Here is a 19,300-nt window from a genome sequence, read left to right on the forward strand (position 1 = left end):
TACTCTGCCTAACATCTATTACCATCACTCTTTGGAGGCCAGCAGCTTTGGAGGCCCATGGTTCCTGCCCCTTCTTCTTTCTCAGCTCCACTCAAATTGACTGATTTTATGAGCCAAGGTCCTTCCTCTCTCTTGCCTTCTAATCAGGGCTACCCTGCCTCCTCTTCCATTTGCCTGTCTCTTCTAGATGTTAAGTATTCTGGAATATTTAATTGCCATCCTTGGCCACTTTGCAACCATGTCTCCATAATAGCTATTCAATTGCCCTCATTTATTCCTATTTGTACCATTAATTCATCCATCTTGTTGTGAATGTTGCATGCATTCAGAGAAAGTACCGTCAGTTTTGCCTTTTTAGCATTTTTCCCTGCTTTCACAGTGCTGAAGTGTCAGAAATTCCAGGATTTACAGCCACTGATAGTGATGGAATAGCCAAATGATTTCAAGGCAGGATGGTATGGAGCTTGAGAGGAGAACCTGCAGAGGGAGACATCCTTCAAGGAGGTAACAAGTTTGGGAGGTGATCCCAGCAAGTAACTGCAGTGCATCCTGAAGATGGTGCACACTGCAGCTATAGACCCCTGGTTGTAGAGGGAATGAGTGTTTAGGCTGGTGAATGGGGTGCTAATCAAGGAGGCTGCTTTGTCCTCAAGGGAGATGAGTTTATAGTACAAAATGGTATTGATGTCACTGGAAAATGTGCAAATAAACCCTACTTATTAGAATGATACCAAAACTTAAAGATTAGACATACCAGAATAGTTTCAACAATCTGGGGCACTTTTCTTTAGGCCTTGAGATTAACCTTTAAGATTATGAAAGGTTTTGTTAAAATAGACCGAGAAATGTTTCCACTTGTAGGCAAGCCCAGAACTTGAAGCCATCAATATAAAACACCCCCAAATAATTCCAACAGGAAATAAACCATCCAGAGAGTGGTGAAGTTCCTTCCATATGGCTGAGGTGATGTAGGAATACAGGGGGTCCCCGGGTTATGTAAGAGTTCTGTTCCTGAGAACCATCCACAAATCAATTTTTCCGTAAGCCAGAAATGTCCGTTTTCTACAGCTACCATATTGTGTTGCTCTGCATACACCTTATAATTTGTTCATTTCTATGAATATCTTCTATGTTCACCCTAACACAGCCCATAATTAAACTAATGGAACATTGATTGATTCCAGTTGTTAATGAATACCATGAAATAGTATTATTATTGTTATTACTATCTTGAAAAGTTCCTTAAAAATTTATGGGAGAATTTGCGTAAAATCAGATTTCCATAAGGGAGCTCTTCTGTAACACAGGGAGCCCCTGCATAAGGTGATGATTCAAAAAGACATGAACAAGAAAGGAACAGGGAAATAACTTGAAAGTGTTAGTTGAAGAAGTAAAGAAGGTGGCTTGTTTGAGGTAAAAACTTTGGCTTGTATGTTTTGAGTTGAAAAGACTATTTCTGTCCTGTGCATATTTTGCAACACCAAATTCTTCAATCCTATCTCTCTGCAGAAACTCACAGAACACAGAACAGTACAGCACAGGAACCCACCCTTTGGCCCACCATGTCTGTGCTGACCATGATGCCAATCTAAACTAATCCCATCTGTCCATGTCCCTGTAGTCCCTGCCTGTTCATATGTCTGAATAAGTGTCTCTTAACCACTGCTATCATAAGTGCATCTGCTTCAGTAACCTTCTGAACTGATACATGACTTGATGAATTGTTTTCAGGTAAAGAAACTTTTGGTTTAGATGGCTGAGATGTACATGCTCATGAGTGGGGTTGACAGGGTAGATGCCAAGGAGTCTTTTCCTTTTGGATAGAGAGTATAGAACTGGGGGCGGAGAGGAGCCAGCCATTTAGGGATGAGATGAAGAGAAATTTCTTTATGCAGTGGGTTGTAAATCCCTGAGATATAGGGCTCTGGATGCTCGGTCATTGAGTATATTCAAGACCGAGATCAGGGAACAAGGGATATGGGGATTAATCAGGAAGCAGCCATGTGGTTACAGGATACTAGATGAATCTCGAGGGGCTGAATGGTCTCACCTTGTTTCTATTTCTTGTGTACTGTTGAGGGAAAAAGTCCAGACTGTCTTCCCTTTTTCCACCTCCCAGTTAGTAATGCACCACAAATATTTGAATCTTTCGGCATAGCAGTCAATCCTCTCTGACTAATTTGGCAAATAATCCCATTGATCATTGTCGAAACGAAGTTACAAAAATTGCTGGATTTTCTTGCCCAGTAGCCTGCAAGACAAACGTCCCTAACCTTCTGCCACTGTTGAAGTTTCTGAAAACTGTAATCATTACCTGCCTTCATATCCTGCCCCCAGCTAGATCATGATAAATTCGAGGGAAAATTGTCATGGTTCAGTGTCAAGGAGAGTGAGTAGAATTGGTGCCTTGTAATTCTGTGTCTGCGTTAGAAGTTGACACTTAGTAATCAGGCATTTTTCTCACTCCTTTATTATAGGTAATGTTCTTGAGGGCGAATGTTTTATTTGTGCCATGGTTTTGTGGAATAAACCAAATCTTTATTCAAAGCACAGCGGGTGAGGTCTTGCAGGCAATGAACAGAGATCTCCTGTAATCTGAACTCGGAGTTTATGTTGAACCCATGTTAAGCTTTGCTATGCAATGGTGTGGATAAGAATGATTATAATTTAAGGCACTGCGAATGTTCTCTTATGACTTGTGAAGCTTTGTTTTCATTGAAAAAGCAAGTTTGAGGATTGGGAGTTATGCTTCAGTCACGGAAGGTCAGTCAGGAATTCGAACAACCCTGACAACTGATTCATCAAGTTTACACGAGAGAGTTACATAGACTTTGAATTCATATTGCCTAAAGAAGATGTATTCTGACCAGAAGAATTTTAGATCCAGTTCAGGAAACTCATTCTTTTAAAAGAAATGCTGGTTCCTTGACAGTTCCATTGCAGTATTATATCTTATAGAACAGAAGTACATAATTTACATGTTGGTACTAGACCCTTTGATATGTGTTGCAATGTAATTGGCCTCAATAATTCTGACTTCAGAAAGGGGCAATTGCTCAGGATTCTTGATCTTGATTGGGCTATGGTTCCACCTCTTCCAGACTATATGTGGATAGACATTAGCTGGCATGGGTATTGAAGTTAGCAAGCGTGGAACACAATGTTCCAACATCTCTAACGAATATAGTCGCTTGTGCAATGTCTGATGGCATAACACGATACCAAAGTAAATGCCATCTGTCACAACACCTTCTGGGAAGGTTAGTTAGAACTGAGAATGCAAGGGCTGGTCATCATTGTGCTAGTTATGGTTCAGTGGGTAGTAAACCTTCTGCTGAGTTGGAAAGCTGTGCATTCAAGTCCTGCTCAAGAGAATAAAGCACAAACACCTGTGGTGGTTTGTCAGTCTGACATCACTTGACGGGGTGTCTAGACGTGGAAAGTTAAACTGAAGTCCTGAAGTCAGGTGAGTATGAAAGATCCCAATGGTACTCGAGCAGGGAATCATTGAGTAGGCTGCTCAACACTTTGAACCTGCTCTATCATTCAGTATGATCATGATTGACCTTCTTTCTCAGTCTCACTCTCTCCCCACATCACTTGGTGCCTTTTGTATCTAGAAATTTATCTATCTCTTTCCTAAAAATATTCACTTGGCCTCCTCACTCCTCTGTGGTACTCATACAACCCCTACTCACAGATGTATGGGTTGGGAGGATAATTGGCTGCTGCAAGTTACCTCTGGTGTGTTGGTGAACAGTAGAATCCAAGAGAGTTGATTGGAAAGTGGGGAGAATGAAACGGGATTAATGCACCGTCAGTGCTAACTCGATGGGCTGAAGGGCCTGTTTCCGTGCTGGAGAACTCTTCGACTCTATCTGATTGAAAGGAACTTTAGACATCTCTCAGGCCATGTAGCAAAGAGTTTCTTCACCTCTGATGTTTATCCTACTTTGTTAATGTGGTGGGGAGGGATGAGGGGTGGGGGTTGTAACATTTTATTAGGGTTAAGGATCTACAACAAAATGTGATACAAGAGCTGTCTTAACTTCAACTTCTCTATTTCTTCTAGACTTGTGAAGTGTTGGGCTTGAAGCTGTTGGCTCAGAAGCACCAAACACCCAATGCCAGATATCCAGTGATAACTCAGAGAGGCCACAGAATGGAGGAATGCAGGAAAGGGTCGACTGCCTCCCGAGGATAGGGTGTTATCTGATGAGGATGGGCAGGGGCATTTTACAATAATGTAACAAGAATCTCACTCCACCTCTAAACTCTGGTGCACCCATTGTGGATGTGCTGAATGGGACAATTCAGCCATCCAAGCGATAACTTGGGGACTGTTTAATGGATCACTTTGGCATGTAAACTGGCCATGGAGTAATTGAAAGCACCATATAGACACAGTTGAGCTCTGGGTTTAACTGAGATGAAACAGTTTGGGGGAGTATTTGATAAGGAATGCTTGAAATATAAAGTTCTCCATTCTCTGTCAATGACATTCTTCAATTTGGGCATATACATCTGATGAAAGTAAATCAAAAAATGATGATATATTAGATATGAAATATATATTACCCATCTGTGGGGCTGGTTAAACAGGGAATGTTGATTGCCACCTTTGGGGAAGTGGCTTGAAGGTGATTTCAAACACTTTTGTACAAGGAAATGCTATTAATGTCAGATTACAGTACAAACTCAAGGGTTGAGGATTTTAACTACCATTGATCTGTTCCCAAACTCTATCTCTCACGGGCACAATACATACTGTGAGAGGAATACTTATAGCCAGTGAGAAGTCTAGGACAAATTCTGTGGACTATATTCACATCAAGGGGAGAGTTCCACAGGGGATATTTAACCAATTTTATCTGGAGCTGGACATGAGCAACAGGGAGCTTCACGTACGATGCAACAGAACAAAAATATAGGACGTGTACTATGGCCTTCTGAAATAAAGGCAGAAAGTGCCAGGAATGTCCCGTAAATTTGTCAGCATTAGGAGTGAGAAGATATCGGATGTCCCTTCATAAATGCTCCATTACAAGGTGTACACACTGACATCTGGAGAGAGCTTTCATCAGAAAGCAATGTCAATGGCTCCCAACGTCTCTTGGATGCTTTTGCTATTGGTAGAAACTTGGGAGGAAGATGACAATTGAACCACATGAAGTAAATCCCTTTTCAATTCCCTCCCTTGTGGTTCTATCACACTAACTGCTGGTATGACTTACATTCTACCTCCAGGATCCTTGTACACAGAGACTTAGTGAAGCTTATAGCACAGAATGAGGCCACTCTGACCAACATGCTGCACAAGGTCTTTGAAAGAATATCGAACGGAACAGCACAGGAACAGATCCTTCGGCTCACGTTATTGTGCCGAACTAATTAAGCGTAATGCTATTACAGCGCCAGTGACGCGGGTTCAATTCCTGCCGCTGTCTGTAAAGAGTTTGTACATTCTCCTCCCACATTCCAAAGACCTACAGGTTAGGAAGTTGTGGGCATGCTATGTTGGTGCTAGAAGTGTGGTGACACTTGTGGGCTTCCCCAGACACTCTACGCAAAAGATGCATTTCACTGTGTGTTTTGATGTACATGTGACTAATAAAGATATCTTATCTTATGTCAGTATATGGTCCATATTCCTCCATTCTCTGCATATTCATGTATGAGCCTCTTAAATGCCTCTATCGCATCTGCCTCCACCGCCACCCCTGGCAGCACATTCCAGGCACCCACCACTCTCTGGGTAAAAAAAAACTTGCCCTGCATGTCTCCTTTGGACTTTCCGCCTCTCACCTTAATGCATGCCCTCTAGTATTAGACATTTCAACCCTGGGAAAAAGACACTGGCTGTCTACTCTACCTATGCCTCTCATAATGTTATAGGAGGGGTCCACCAACTCCCAATTCCTTAATACCTTGCAACTGAGCTCTGTTTGTGGACATGCCCACTTGCCTTTTGAAAATTGCCATAGTTCCACCTCCAACATCCTTTCAGGCAAAATATTTCCCTTCATGCATCCTCCGTGTGAAACAATGGTCTCCTCATTTTGTTTCTAGTTGTTTGTGAGTCATTTTAAATCTAATTTGTAGCATTCAGTCTTGCTTGTATGTTGGAAACATATGGGTATGTTGTGTAATTTTGGGTTTCAGGGGTCCAGAGTCGGTCATACAAACACCCCCATCAAAGCTGAATGTTGCCGATGTTGGCTGCTCTGAAGATGTTGAAGTCAGTTCATATTTCCTCCCGGTGGACTTGGATGGTTTTGCGGACATGGTGTTGTAGTACTCGTCCAGTGCTTTACCGTGGTCCACTCTGGCAAGTGATTACCAGGAGGACAGAGGAAACGATTCAAGGATGTTCCCAAAGACTCCTTGAGAAAATGTAATTCCCCGCTGTCTCATGAGAATCCCTGGGCAGTGACTGCTCAAAATGGTCAAGCAGCATTCGGAATAGCATGTGGCAGCCAGCAAAAATGGTAGCAGGATCACACCCCAACTACCCATCTGCCTACCTCATCAAGCTGTCCTGCCCCAATTGTGGCAGAGTCTCAGGTACCACATTGGCCTTGGTGGTCACCCAAGAGCTCTTAGATCTGCAGTGGGAAGCAAGTCATCCTCGATCTTGAAGGAGAGTCTGAGGGAGTTGCTGAGCTTCACATCACACCCATCGGTTCCTTTGTAATGATTACCATAAAAGCATAAACACATCAGCTCTGATACAATGGGTAGATCTCTTGCCTCTGAGTCAGAATCTTGAGGAGTTAAATCCCATTCGAGAGCCTTGAGTACAAAGATCTAGGCTGATAGCCCAGTATGGTACTGAAGCCATCCTGCACAATCGGTGGAACTGCCTTTCAATCGAGATTTCAGACCAACCTCTGCACTTTCAGGTGCATGTCTAAGATCCCTGGCACCATTTTGAACAGAAGCATCCTGGTCAATATCTATTCCTCAAATCACCTAACTGATTTTCCAGTTGTGATCACAACACTCTTTGTTGGAGTCTGATGTATGTGACTGCTGTATCGCAAGAAACGTTTCAAAAATACTCCATTGGTTGTAAAGCATTTCAGAACAACGCAAAAGGCGTGTCGGTTATTTTCAAATCCTCAGGTTCTTTCAGGAGTCCAAGAATGAGTTGAGAACAACTTGGTGCTTCACAAAGTTTTAATGGAAAAGTTTAAAACAAAGAAACAGTCACAGAGCACATGGCACCAGCTTTACTACTAGGAGATGAGCCGAGACAAAGGAACTAAAAATGAGCTAGGGGCGGGGGGTGGGGGGGTGGGTGGGTGCGGGGAAAAGAGCAAGAGAGATTAACAAAAAACGACACCTTTTATACCTGAGATAAGAGGTGCTCCTCAGCTAACAATAGTCCAATCAGGAAACCCATTAGATACCTGTGGCAAAACCAACCAATGAAAAAACACATATTCACCTGATGGATGAACCAATAAGCTAAGAAGTGGCCATTCCTTGTACAGCCACTTGAGGTGTATTAAACACTATACATGTTAAAAAAAACTATTTAAAACAGTCAAATCCAACAGGCATTATTTAAACTTTGTTTCCGTAATAATTGTTAGTAAGTATAAATGAGTGACGTTGCTGCTTCATTGTCTAGTATAACCTTGAATAAACCCAATACTTATAGAGTGTTTCCATAGATCTCTCTGTGTACTCTACATGTCACTTCATTCTAGACTAAAATCCCACGATGGCATTATATTATAATGTTTGCACATTACATCTAGATTACATGTAAGTTACAGATCTGAACAGAAGTGTCCACTTCTATTGGTGTCATTGCCAACATTTGCCTCTCAACTAAAAGCTCCATCACAATAGCACCTCGCTCACTAATTGCTATTTTAAAGATACTCGGTCTCAGATCTGAACTTTTAAGCCCAACTGAGAGACCAGAGGGTCCCCAGTTCAAAATCTCATTCAAATGATGGTATCGTTTCCAAACACCAATCATGGCTCTTCACACACAATTTAGGCGCTAACAGGGGTAACTGATATGCAAATACAAAAATCCTTCACTTTGACATTTGCTGCAGTTTATTACAGAGGAAAAGTCCTAAACCAAAACAAAACCAATTTAAGATAAGATAAAGATTTCTTTATTAGTCACATGGACGTCGAAACACACAGTGAGATGCATCTTTTTGCGTAGTGTTCTGGGGGCAGCCCGCAAGTGTCGCCACGCTTCCGGCGCCAACATAGCATGCCCCCAACTTCCTAACCTGTACGTCTTTGGAATGTGGGAGGAAACCAGCGCACCCAGAGGAAATCCACGCAGACATGGGGAGAACGTACAAACTCCTTACAGACAGTGGCTGGTCCACTGATTAAGTAACTTCACCACCACTGCTGTGCTCTGGTGCTTGAGAATTTATTACCAGTCCAGGAGCTCTTTATTTGATAATCTCTGTGAATCTGTTTTCCTATTTCCAGATTTGATTGGATTGATTAAAGTGTAAGCGATTTATTTTGACATGGGGAGTTCGAGCTACTTTGTACAATAGAGTGGCTGATGTTGGCTGAATAAATTTCCAGCATTAGATTGATGCACAGCTGCATGGGCTGTATCCAGGTCCCAACTCATTTCACATAAAGCAGCTTTTGAAGGGTCAGCAACTCAACCAAAAGCAAATGCAGTTGAAGGTTTTCACAGCATTCAGAGCTATGCCACACACAACTTCTTATTTCTAAATTCCATGAGCATTAGCATACTGTGAGACGGAACGGGATGCTGGAGGTGCCTGCTAGCTGCAGTGAGCATGTCAGCATATTCTGGACCTTGGAAATATGGAGCACAGTGGAGGTCAGATGGCAATGCATCTGGCCTCTTGCACCAACCTTGGACTCAGCACTGAGTCCAGTGGTAGTTCTGTACGGTGGAGGATCTAGAACTAATCGTCACTGGTCAAGAGGTCACCAATTTATGTTAGAGATGAGGCAATTTTTTTTCTCTCTGTGTACTGTGGATCATTTCCTTAAAGGGTAAACCTTAACGCTGCCTCGGACTATAGTTCTTTTCCTCTCTCAATCTTGCGTTGATGTCATAATGTTTATTTTGCTGTTTATTTTTTTGCACACGTGTAAGTTCTCGCTGCCTCGGTAAAGCAGCCAACATAATCAAAGACCCCACCCACCCCAGTCATTCCCTCTTCTCCCCCCTAACATCAGGCAGAAGATACAAAAGCCTGAAAGCACGTACCACCAGGTTCAAGGACAGCTTCTATCCTGCTGTTATAAGACTATTGAATGTCCCCTAGCAGGATAAAATGGATTCTTGGCTTCACAATCTACCTTGTTATGGCCTTGCACCTTATTGTCTGCCTGCGCTGCACTTTCTCTGTAACTGTAACACTTTATTCTGCATTCTGTTATTGTTTTCCCTTAATGCACTGTTGAAATGATCTGTATGGATGGCATGCAAAACAAAGATTTTCACTGCAGCTCAGTACATGTGACAATATTAAACCAATTTACCAATTGGTTCCTGTAAGGTGTCTCGTGTATAAATGGGTGATAGGGGACTCATGGACATGTAAGAGAACATGGAGACAAGAGAGGGATGAGGTTGCTCTGAGAACTGGCCTAGACTTGATGGGCCAAATGGCTTCCTCCTCTGTTGCAAGAAAATATGCGAAATGTCAAATATGCATCGCTCCCCCGTGTTGCAATGGTAGGGCAGCTGGACTTTTGTGCTCAGGTTTCTGCAGGAGGAATCTATTCTGCATTCTGTAATTGTTTTCCCTTGTACTTCTTCAATGCACAGATGTGATGAAATGATCTGTATGGATGGATGCAAGAAACAAAGTTTTTCATTGTACCTCGGTACATGTGACAATAATAAACCAATTTATGTTAATTTGAGTTTATGTTAACTTATGTTTGTAATGTACTGTGCTGCAGCTGCAAAAAGCTCACTTCTATGGCGTTTATACCCTGTGTACGTATGCCTGTGACATTAATAAACTTGACTTGAGGACGAGGGAAGCAGAGAGTTTGAACATTTTTAAAGCAGAGGTAGGTAGATACTTAATAAAGTAGGGGATGAAAGGTTACAACAGGGAGACGTGTGCATGAAGATGAGGTTACAATCAGATCGGCTATGATCTTATTAGATCAGCAGCAGCCTTAAGGAGTTAGATGCTCCCCCTTCTGCTCCTGACTGAACAGCCACAGCTCTCTCAGGCGAAGATGAAGAATCTGGAAAGAAGACTCTCCTCATCTCAATTCTAAACAACCGACCTCTTATCCTGAAAGTATGGACCTCTATTTCGAAATCTCCTCTCAGCATAAGCACTTTGAATCCTTGTAAGTGACTACGTGGCAGTGTCAAATATTATTTGCACTCTAATGAAGCACCTTGGGACATTTTACAATGTTAAAGAGCCCTTATAATTGCAAGCTGTTTATCTCACTGTGGTACCAAAGTCCAATTGATAATGTAGGGTTTTTAAATAACCAGGGAGTTTGGCAAATTAACCCAAGAGCTTTCAGGAAGAGAATGTGAGGCAAGCACGTCATAACTTGCAGTATAGGATAAACAGAGCAAGGGTTTAGAGGCTGAAATCTGCCAAAACTCTGTGCACAATACCTGTCTTTATCCCAGGGTTGGAGAAGCAAGAACTAGAGGGCATAGGTTTAAGGTGAGAGGGGAGAGATTTAATAGGAAACTGAGGGGCAACTTTTTCACCCAGAGGGTGGTCAGTATATGGAACGAGCTGCCAGAGGAAGTGGTTGAGGCAGGTACATTAACAACATTTCAAAGGCACTTGGACAGGTACATGGATAGGAAAGGTTTAGAAGGATATGGGTCAAATGCGGGCAAATGGGACTGGCTTAGGTGGGCATCTTGGTCAGCATGGGCCAGTTGGACCGAAGGGCCTGTTTCCGTGCTATACGATTCTAGGACTCCATGTTGCCTTCTCAGTTGCTGACTTGAAGAGAAAGAAGTTTGTGACCACCCACTGCAAGGCAAGCCTCACTTATTACAGCATGGGAGGAGGCCATTCAGCTTCTCGGGTCCATGACAGACCCTGGCAGAGCAATCTCATCAGTCCCATTCTCCTGTAACTCTGCAGCTTATTCACCCTCTCACATTCCTAGCAACATTCCTTTGATTATTTTGCCACCTACCCACACCAAGTGGTAATTTGCAATAGTCAATTAACCTACCAGCTCGTACCTGGGTTGCAACCAGAGCACCTGGCACAAACCCACATAGTGACAGGGAGAATGTGCAAGCTCCACACAAACAGCACCCGAGGTCAGGATTGAACCTGGGTCCCTGGAGCTGTGAGGCAGCGCTAGCTGCTACATCACTGTGTGCTGGTCACCTTTATATTTTGTCAACATCAATCACCAAAAGACTTATGGTTCAATACAAAACATGCACCTCAAATAAAACTTTGTAAATTGACTCCTGAGACATTCAGTATTCAGCATGTAAATATTCATTCCTGTTACTTAAGTGTTTCTGAAACACGGCAGGTGAATCATTAGTGGGGATGCTCAAACCTAGGATGTTCTTTGTGTAAAGCCTCAGAAGAGTTGTATTTTTGATGAAAAGAAAACGCCTGGTGTCCTGAAATACAAAGGAGACTCTCACGAAAGATTAACAGAGATGTCCACATGCCAAGCCTGAACTGCCATTCAATAAGATCAACAATAAACATTGACATCCAATTTACTTCCTCGCTGCAGTGAACCCTGCTACAATCTGTGAACTCCTTCAGTATCCAAAAATCTATCAAATTCAGTCTTGAATGTATTGATTGACTGACCATCCAAAGAGCTATGGTCTCCTCTCCATATCAAATGGCTGATCCCTTATCCTGAGATTATAACCCCTTGTTTTGGACACTCCACTGGCATCTTTTCAATATCTACCCTGTGAAATCCTCTAAGAATTCCATTGCTTTTTTAAATATATAGTCCGGTTTGCTGAGAATTGCTTTGAAGATGTCACCTGGCATTAAGAGCAGAAAGAAAAAATATGCCTGTTGAAATATGTTAAAGTACATCCACAGTAGTTTGACAAAGTTCAGAACGACACAAGCACAACTTACAACTGGTGTGAAGAATGATTTCTTCATGTCAGGTTGTACCTGCCTTCCTTGTCAGAAGACACAGGTAGAGAAATTGAAAAGCAAAACATTGCTGATGCTGCTAATATGAAACCAAGGCTGGAGATACCCAGCAGGTCAAGCAGCATCTGTGCGGAGAGAAACAGTGTTAGCATTTCAGGTAAAGAGTTCAGTGGTATTTCAAATCATAGTCATAGACAGGCCATTTGGCCCACATTGTTGTGCTGATCTTGATGCCACTTTATACCAAATATCCTCTTCCTGTGTATCATCCATATCCCTCCATTCCCTTCATATTCATGTGTCTATCTAAAAGCTTCTTAAACTCCACCAAACTGCCTGCTTCAACTAAACTTGCCCCTCACGTCGCCTTTAAACATCCCCCACCAACCTTAAAAGCATGTCCTCTGGTGTTTGACATTTCTACCTAGGGAAAAGATTCTGTCTACCCTATCTATGCTTCTCATAATTTAAAAAAACCTCTGTCAGGTCTCACCTCAGCCTCCGACGCTCTGGGGAGAACAACCCAAGTTTGTCCAACCTCTCCTTATAGCTCATGCCCTCTAATCCAGGCAGCATCCTGATAAACCTCTTCTGCACCTCCTCCACAGTCTCTGCATCCTTCCTATAATGGGACGAGCAGGACTGCACACAATGCTCCATGTGGTCTGACTAAAGTTTTATGTCATAGCAGCATGACTTTCTTACTCTTATATTCAACACCCCTACCAATGAAGGCAAGCGTGCCATACCCCTTCTTTACCACCATATCCACTTGCGTAGCCACTTGCAGTGAACTATGGACTTGGACCCCATGATCCCTCTGTACTTCAATACTATTAAGGGGCCTACCCGTAACTGTATACTTTCTCCCTTCATTTGACCCCCTAAGTCATACAGCTTAGACAAGGGTCCGTCAGCCCACCGTATTTATGCTGGGTACCAAGTATTTATTTATATTAATCCCATTCTCCAGCACATGGCATGCAGTCTTCTATGTCTTGGTGTTTTAAGTGGTCATCTAAATACTTCTTAAATGTTGTGAGGGTATCTGCCTCCACCGTCCATGCAGGCAACACATTCCAGATTCCAACCACCTTTTGGTTGAAAAATTTCTTCCTCAAGTCCTCTCTAAATCTTTTACTCCTTCCTTGAAACATATGCCCTCTGGTTGTAGTCATAGAGTACCACAGCACGGAAACAGGCCCTTTGGCCCAACCAGTCCATGCCGACCTGATCTTCAGCCTAGTCCCATCTATCTGTGCCCAGACCATTTCCCTCCAAACCCCTCCCGTCCATGTACCTATCCAAACTTCTCTTAAATGTTACAATTGAACCTGCATCTACCACTTCTGCTGGCAGCTCGTTCCACACTCGCACCACCCTCTGAATAAAGTTCCCTCTGAGATTTCCCTTAAATATTTCACCTTTCACACTAAACCTATGACCTCTGGTTCTAGTCTCACCCAGCCTGAGGGGAAAAAGCCTGCATGTATTCACCCTATCTATATCCCTCATAATTTTGTATACCTCTAAAAGATCTCCCCTCATTCTCCTGTGCTCCAGGGAATAAAGTCCTAACCTATTCACCCTTTCCCTGTAACCCAGGTCCTCAAGTCCCAGCAACATCCTTGTAAATGTTCTCTGCATTCTTTTAAGTTTATCGATAGCTTTCCTGTTGGTAGGTGATCAGAACTGCATACAATACTCTAGATTCGGCCTTACCAACGTCTCTGGACATCTTTGCTAGGGGAAAGGCTTCCTATTATCCACTCTGTCTATGCCCCTCATAATTTTGTGTACTTCAATCAGGTCCTCCCTCAGCCTTCTCTGCTGCAAGGGAATCAAGCCCCAATCTGTCCAAATTCTCCTCAAAGCTGAAACATTCCATCTGAGGCACCATCCCAGTGAACATCCCAGTGAGTTTGGTTGGGTGGAGGTTTTTTTTAATGAGAGCTTTGATGAACTGATAGAACTTTTTAACACGGACTCAAGATGTCAGTCTGTAATCTGGGTTTTAGATTTAAATCTGGAAATATGCAGGCTTCCCAGTTTTTCTTCACATTTAACTCGACACCAGCAATTAGCTTCTGCCCCCTCCTACTCCAGTTAGTGAGTTCAAATCATCTTTGTGAAATGGATACCGCTTTCTTTCCCAGCTGAAGTGTTTTTGATTGTTTACTCAAGAGTATCTGAAGAGCCTTCTCTTTGGATCTTGGCCAACCTTTCTCTCTGAGAGATTATCACTGAAAACAGGCGTGTTGGTTCTACATCTTGTTGGGCCTGGTAATTGGTTTATTATTGTCACATGTACTGAGATACAGTGAAAAACTTTGTATTGCATGCCATCCAGACTGATCATTGCACCACATCAGTACATCAAGGTAGTATAAGGGAAAAGCAATAACAGAAAGCAGAATCTACTTTCTCAAGAGGCTAACGAAATTTGGCATGTCTCTGTTGACCCTCACCAATTTTTATAGATGAAAAGCATCCTATCCGGATGCATCATGGCTTGGTATGGCAACTGCTCTGCCCGTGACCGCAAGAAACCGCAGAGAGTTGTGGACATAGTTCAGCACATCACGGAAAACAGCCTCCCCTCCATGGACTCTGTCTACACTTCTCGCTGCCTCAGTAAAGCAGCCAATGTAATCAAAGACCCCACCCACCCTGACATTGTCTCTTCTCCCATTGGGCAGAAGATACAAAAGACTGAAAGCACGTACCACCAGGTTCAAGGACAACTTCTGTCCCACTGTTATAAAACTACTGAATGATCCCCTAGTATGATAGGGATGGACTCTTGACCTCACAATCTACCTCATTATGGCCTTGCATCTTATTGTTTACCTGCACTGCACCTTCTCTCTAACTGTAACACTTTATTCTGCATTTTGTTAATGTTTTCCATTGTACTACCTCAATGCACTGATGTAATGAAATGATCTGTATGGATGGCATGCAAAACAAAGTTTTTCACTGTACCTCGGTACATATGACAATATTAAACCAATTTACCAATATTGTGTTGCAGTTACAGTTGACTGCTACTTTAGAACATGGAACATAGAACAGTACAGCACAATACAGACCCTTTGGCCCACAATGTTGTGCCGACTTTAAGATTGACTCCTCTGCATATCGTTGCAGAATGAGGCTGAAGATACCATTGGAATAAACAAGTTGAGCCCCTGGTTCGTGAGTCTATATAGTTCGTTGTCCACAAAGAACGGAGACACTACCCGTCACATTGCCATTGTTGGCTACAAAATGCCTGTTCCAGTTGTTGACATGTCAGTAAGTCATTCCATTATAATGTGAAACTTTCCAGATACATGTTGAATACAGTATAATTGTGGCTCCTTTGAGAAATTGGTGAGCTCTGATTGATTTTCACATCAATTTATTGTGACCTAATTGGGCACAAAAAATTGTAGCCTGTTCCTTCTTTGAAACGTTGATCTTTCAAGACATAAGTTCCAAATTCTTATTCACGAAATGTCATTGAGATCTGTTCCACTGACACCCAAATAACTAATATTTCCTTTCCTGCTTTACAATATTTTATTTATTTTATCCACTCACTATGGTTATGGAAGTAACTGTAATAGTCAAATTAAACCTTAAGCCAGCAAAAATGAAGAATGAAAATGCCGCACAGTAGCATAGCGGTTAGCATAATGCTATTGCAGCGCCGGCGACCTGGGTTCAATTCCCACTGCTGCCTGTAAGGAGTTTGTACGTTCTCCCCGTGTCTGCGTGGGTTTCCTCCGGGTGCTCTGGTTTCCTCCCACATTCTAAAGACGTACGGGTTAGGAGCTGTGGGCATGCTATGTTGGCGCCGGAAGGGTGGTGACACTTGCGGGCTGCCCCCAGAACATTGTTAACAATGCAAAAAGACATATTTCACCGGTGTTTCGATGTACATGTGACTAATAAATATATAAATAAATATTTTACAGTAATAGCTGCTTAAATGCTGTGGCCATTCTTGTCTCCACTGCTCCCTCGTGTAGTTTGCTCCTGTTCAGTTCTTTATCCACTTCCCTACACTATGGACAACTAATCTACCAGCATATCTCTTTGAGATGTGGGAGGAAACCAGAGCACGTGGAACAAACCCATACAGCCACAGGGAGAACATGCAAACTTCATACTGGAGATCAGAATCGTGCCTGAGTCACTGGAGCTGGCAAACAGCAGCGCTAACTGCTCTCCTTCTCCCCAGTGTCCTGAAGATGCTGCCTCTGGCTGCAGCATGATTCTCCCATTGCTTTAGAGTGGCTAGTCAAAGTCGAGTTTATTGTCATATGCACAAGTACATGTGTGCACGGGTGCAATGAAAAATTTACTTGCAGCAGCATCACAGGCATATAGCATCAGATAAGCAGCATTCACAAGAAAAACATAAATTAAACATAAATTATACACAATTTTTACAAGAAAGAACACAATTAGAACAAAGCAAAAACAAAGTCAATTTTAGTGCAAAGCTGTTGAAGTGTTCACAGTGTTGTTAGACTGCAGTGATTAGGGTTGTGCAAGTTGGTTCAAGAACCGAATGGTTCAAGGGAAGTAGCTGTTCTTGAACCTGGTGGTGTGGGACTTCAGGCTTCTGTACCTTGGCCCAGATGGTGGGGGATCTTTGATAATGGATGTTGCCTTCTTGAGGCAGCACCTCCTGTAGGTACTACCGATGGTGGGGAGGGATGTGCCTGCGACGTATTGGGCAGAGTCCACTACTCTCTGCAGCTTTTTATGTTCCTGTGCATTCGAAATAACAGTAACAGACCATGATGCAACCAGTCAGGATACTTTCAACAGTACGTTTGTAGAAGTTTGTTAGTGTGTTCAATGACATACCGAACCTCCTTAACCTCCTAAGAAAGAAAGGACAGTGAATGTGGACATGTGAGATCATCATAGAGGATGCAGGTATTGTTGCTATTTCCTCCTATCCTAGATTTGCTGAAACCAATTAAAAAACCTTAACTATGTTCTGATGGCCCAGGTTCATCTCAGATGGTGCATGCCCCGGTTAATCAGTGCAACAGTGCTTGTAAAGCATTTAGTTACAGAGAGGTGAGTCTTCTCCAAGATGAAATTGCAGATACTATGTGGAAAATGTAGCCAGCAGAGAGTAAAGGAAAGTTTGGGTCCATGCCACATTGTTGATCTACATTAGAATTGTAGTCAGTGTTGAAAAGTAGGAAATGTGACAGCCACTTCACGCACAGGAAGATCCCACAAACTGCAATGTGTAAAAGAATAGATTATCTTTGAATGATTGAGAGATATGTCATAGAGTCATGGAGTTGTACAGCACAGAAATGGGCCCTTTGGCACACCATATCCATGCCAACCTTTTTACCCTTCTACACCAATCCCATTTGCTCACATTAGGACTGTATCTTTCTATGCCCTGCCTATTTAGGTGTCTGTCTAAATCCCTCTTAAATGTAGTAACTATGTAAATAACCAACATCTGTCAGTTCTACACAAGGATTTTTGTGCCCACGTCTCTGGAGTGGGATTTGAACCCATAACCTTCTCAGACCAGCTCAGTACCAAAAGAACTAAAGTCAATCAAGCAAGACATGGGCACAAAAGTCCAGCTTGACACTCCAGTGCAGTACAGAAGAATTGCTGCATTCTCAGAGGGGCTGTTGTTCAGAGACATTAAACTGCTCTCTCTGCTCCTTCAGGAAAACGTAAACATTTCCATGGTACTTTATTGAAGAACAGAGCAATTAATCCTTATCTTCTGGCAAATATTTGTTCCTTATGTACCCCTAATTGTTTTATGCAGATTAATATGGGTGTTTCCTGTATCATAATACCATGTACACTGCAAAAGGATTTCACCAACTGCAAAGTATTTTTAGAGATTCCGAAAGGGATGTGAACAGTGCTATAGAAATGCAAGTCTTTTTCTTCAAGGATAAGGATTGTGCATTCCCAAGACAACTGACAAAGAAACAAAGCAGCTCACTTGAGAGTAAGCTGAGCAATTGTGCGTGAAACTATTGATAGCAGCATCTTGTCAGATGGTCAACCACAGCAGGTCATCAGGGCTGCTCGCCTTATCATTAACAGTTCAGAAGGCTAATGAGAAAATGAGGGGAGACTGGCTAGAAACATAAATATGGACTGCAAGAGCTTTTAGAGCCACGCAAAGAGGAAAAGACAACCATGAGTTCCTTATGGTTAGAGACAAAAGAATTTATCGTGGGGAATAAAGAAATGGCAGAGGAATTAAACAATTACTCCATGTCTGTCTTCACAGAAGGCACACAAAACCTTTAAGATTTATTAAAGGAATCAGTGAGAATGTGGAACTGAAGGAAATTGGTATTAGTCAACAAATAGCCTTTAGAGAGGTTGGCGAGCTTGAAAGCTGTAAATCCCAAGGACCCGTTGATTTACATCTCAGAGTTTCAAAAAGAGGTAGCTTTAAAGATAGTGGATGCTCTGTTTTTTTTATTTTCTGTTGATTCTGGAGTTGTCCCTGTGGATTGGAGGCTAGCAAATGTGATCCCTCTAAGAAAGGAGGGAGAGAGAAAACAGGGGGCTTCTGACAGGTAGCCTGACGCATTGGAATCTGTAGTGAAGGACGTAATAACAGAGCTCCCAGAAAAGAGTAAAAGAACTGAGTAGAGCCAGTGTGGATTTATGAAAGGAAAATCACATTTTACTCATCTGCTGTGACCAATAGAATTGATAAGGGGGAACTAATGAATGTGGTGAGGATCTTTGGTGAAGGCATTCAATAAAGTCCCACACAGGAAATTGATCAACAAGGTTGGATCACATGGGATTGAATACAATCTACTGATGTGGATTGAGAATTGACTATTGGACTGAAGGATGGGAATTAACAGGTTGTTTGCAGGTTGGTAGACCATGAATAGTGGGGAACTCGGGCGATTGGTACTGGGGCCCCAGCTTTTCACAATCTAAATCAACAATTTGGTCGATAGGACCAAATATCATATTACCAGTTATGTAAATGATGCAAAACCAGGTGGGATTGTGAGTAGGGAGGAGAACATGGAGAAACTTCAAAGGGATGTGAATAAGCTGAGTGGACGAGAACATGGCAGATCAAATATAATGTGGAAAAGTGTAAAGCTATCTCCTTTGACGTACATAAGAGGAAAATGGTGTCAAATGGTGCG

The sequence above is a fragment of the Pristis pectinata genome, chromosome 29, assembly GCF_009764475.1.
Source record: "Pristis pectinata isolate sPriPec2 chromosome 29, sPriPec2.1.pri, whole genome shotgun sequence".
Lineage (NCBI taxonomy): Eukaryota > Metazoa > Chordata > Chondrichthyes > Rhinopristiformes > Pristidae > Pristis > Pristis pectinata.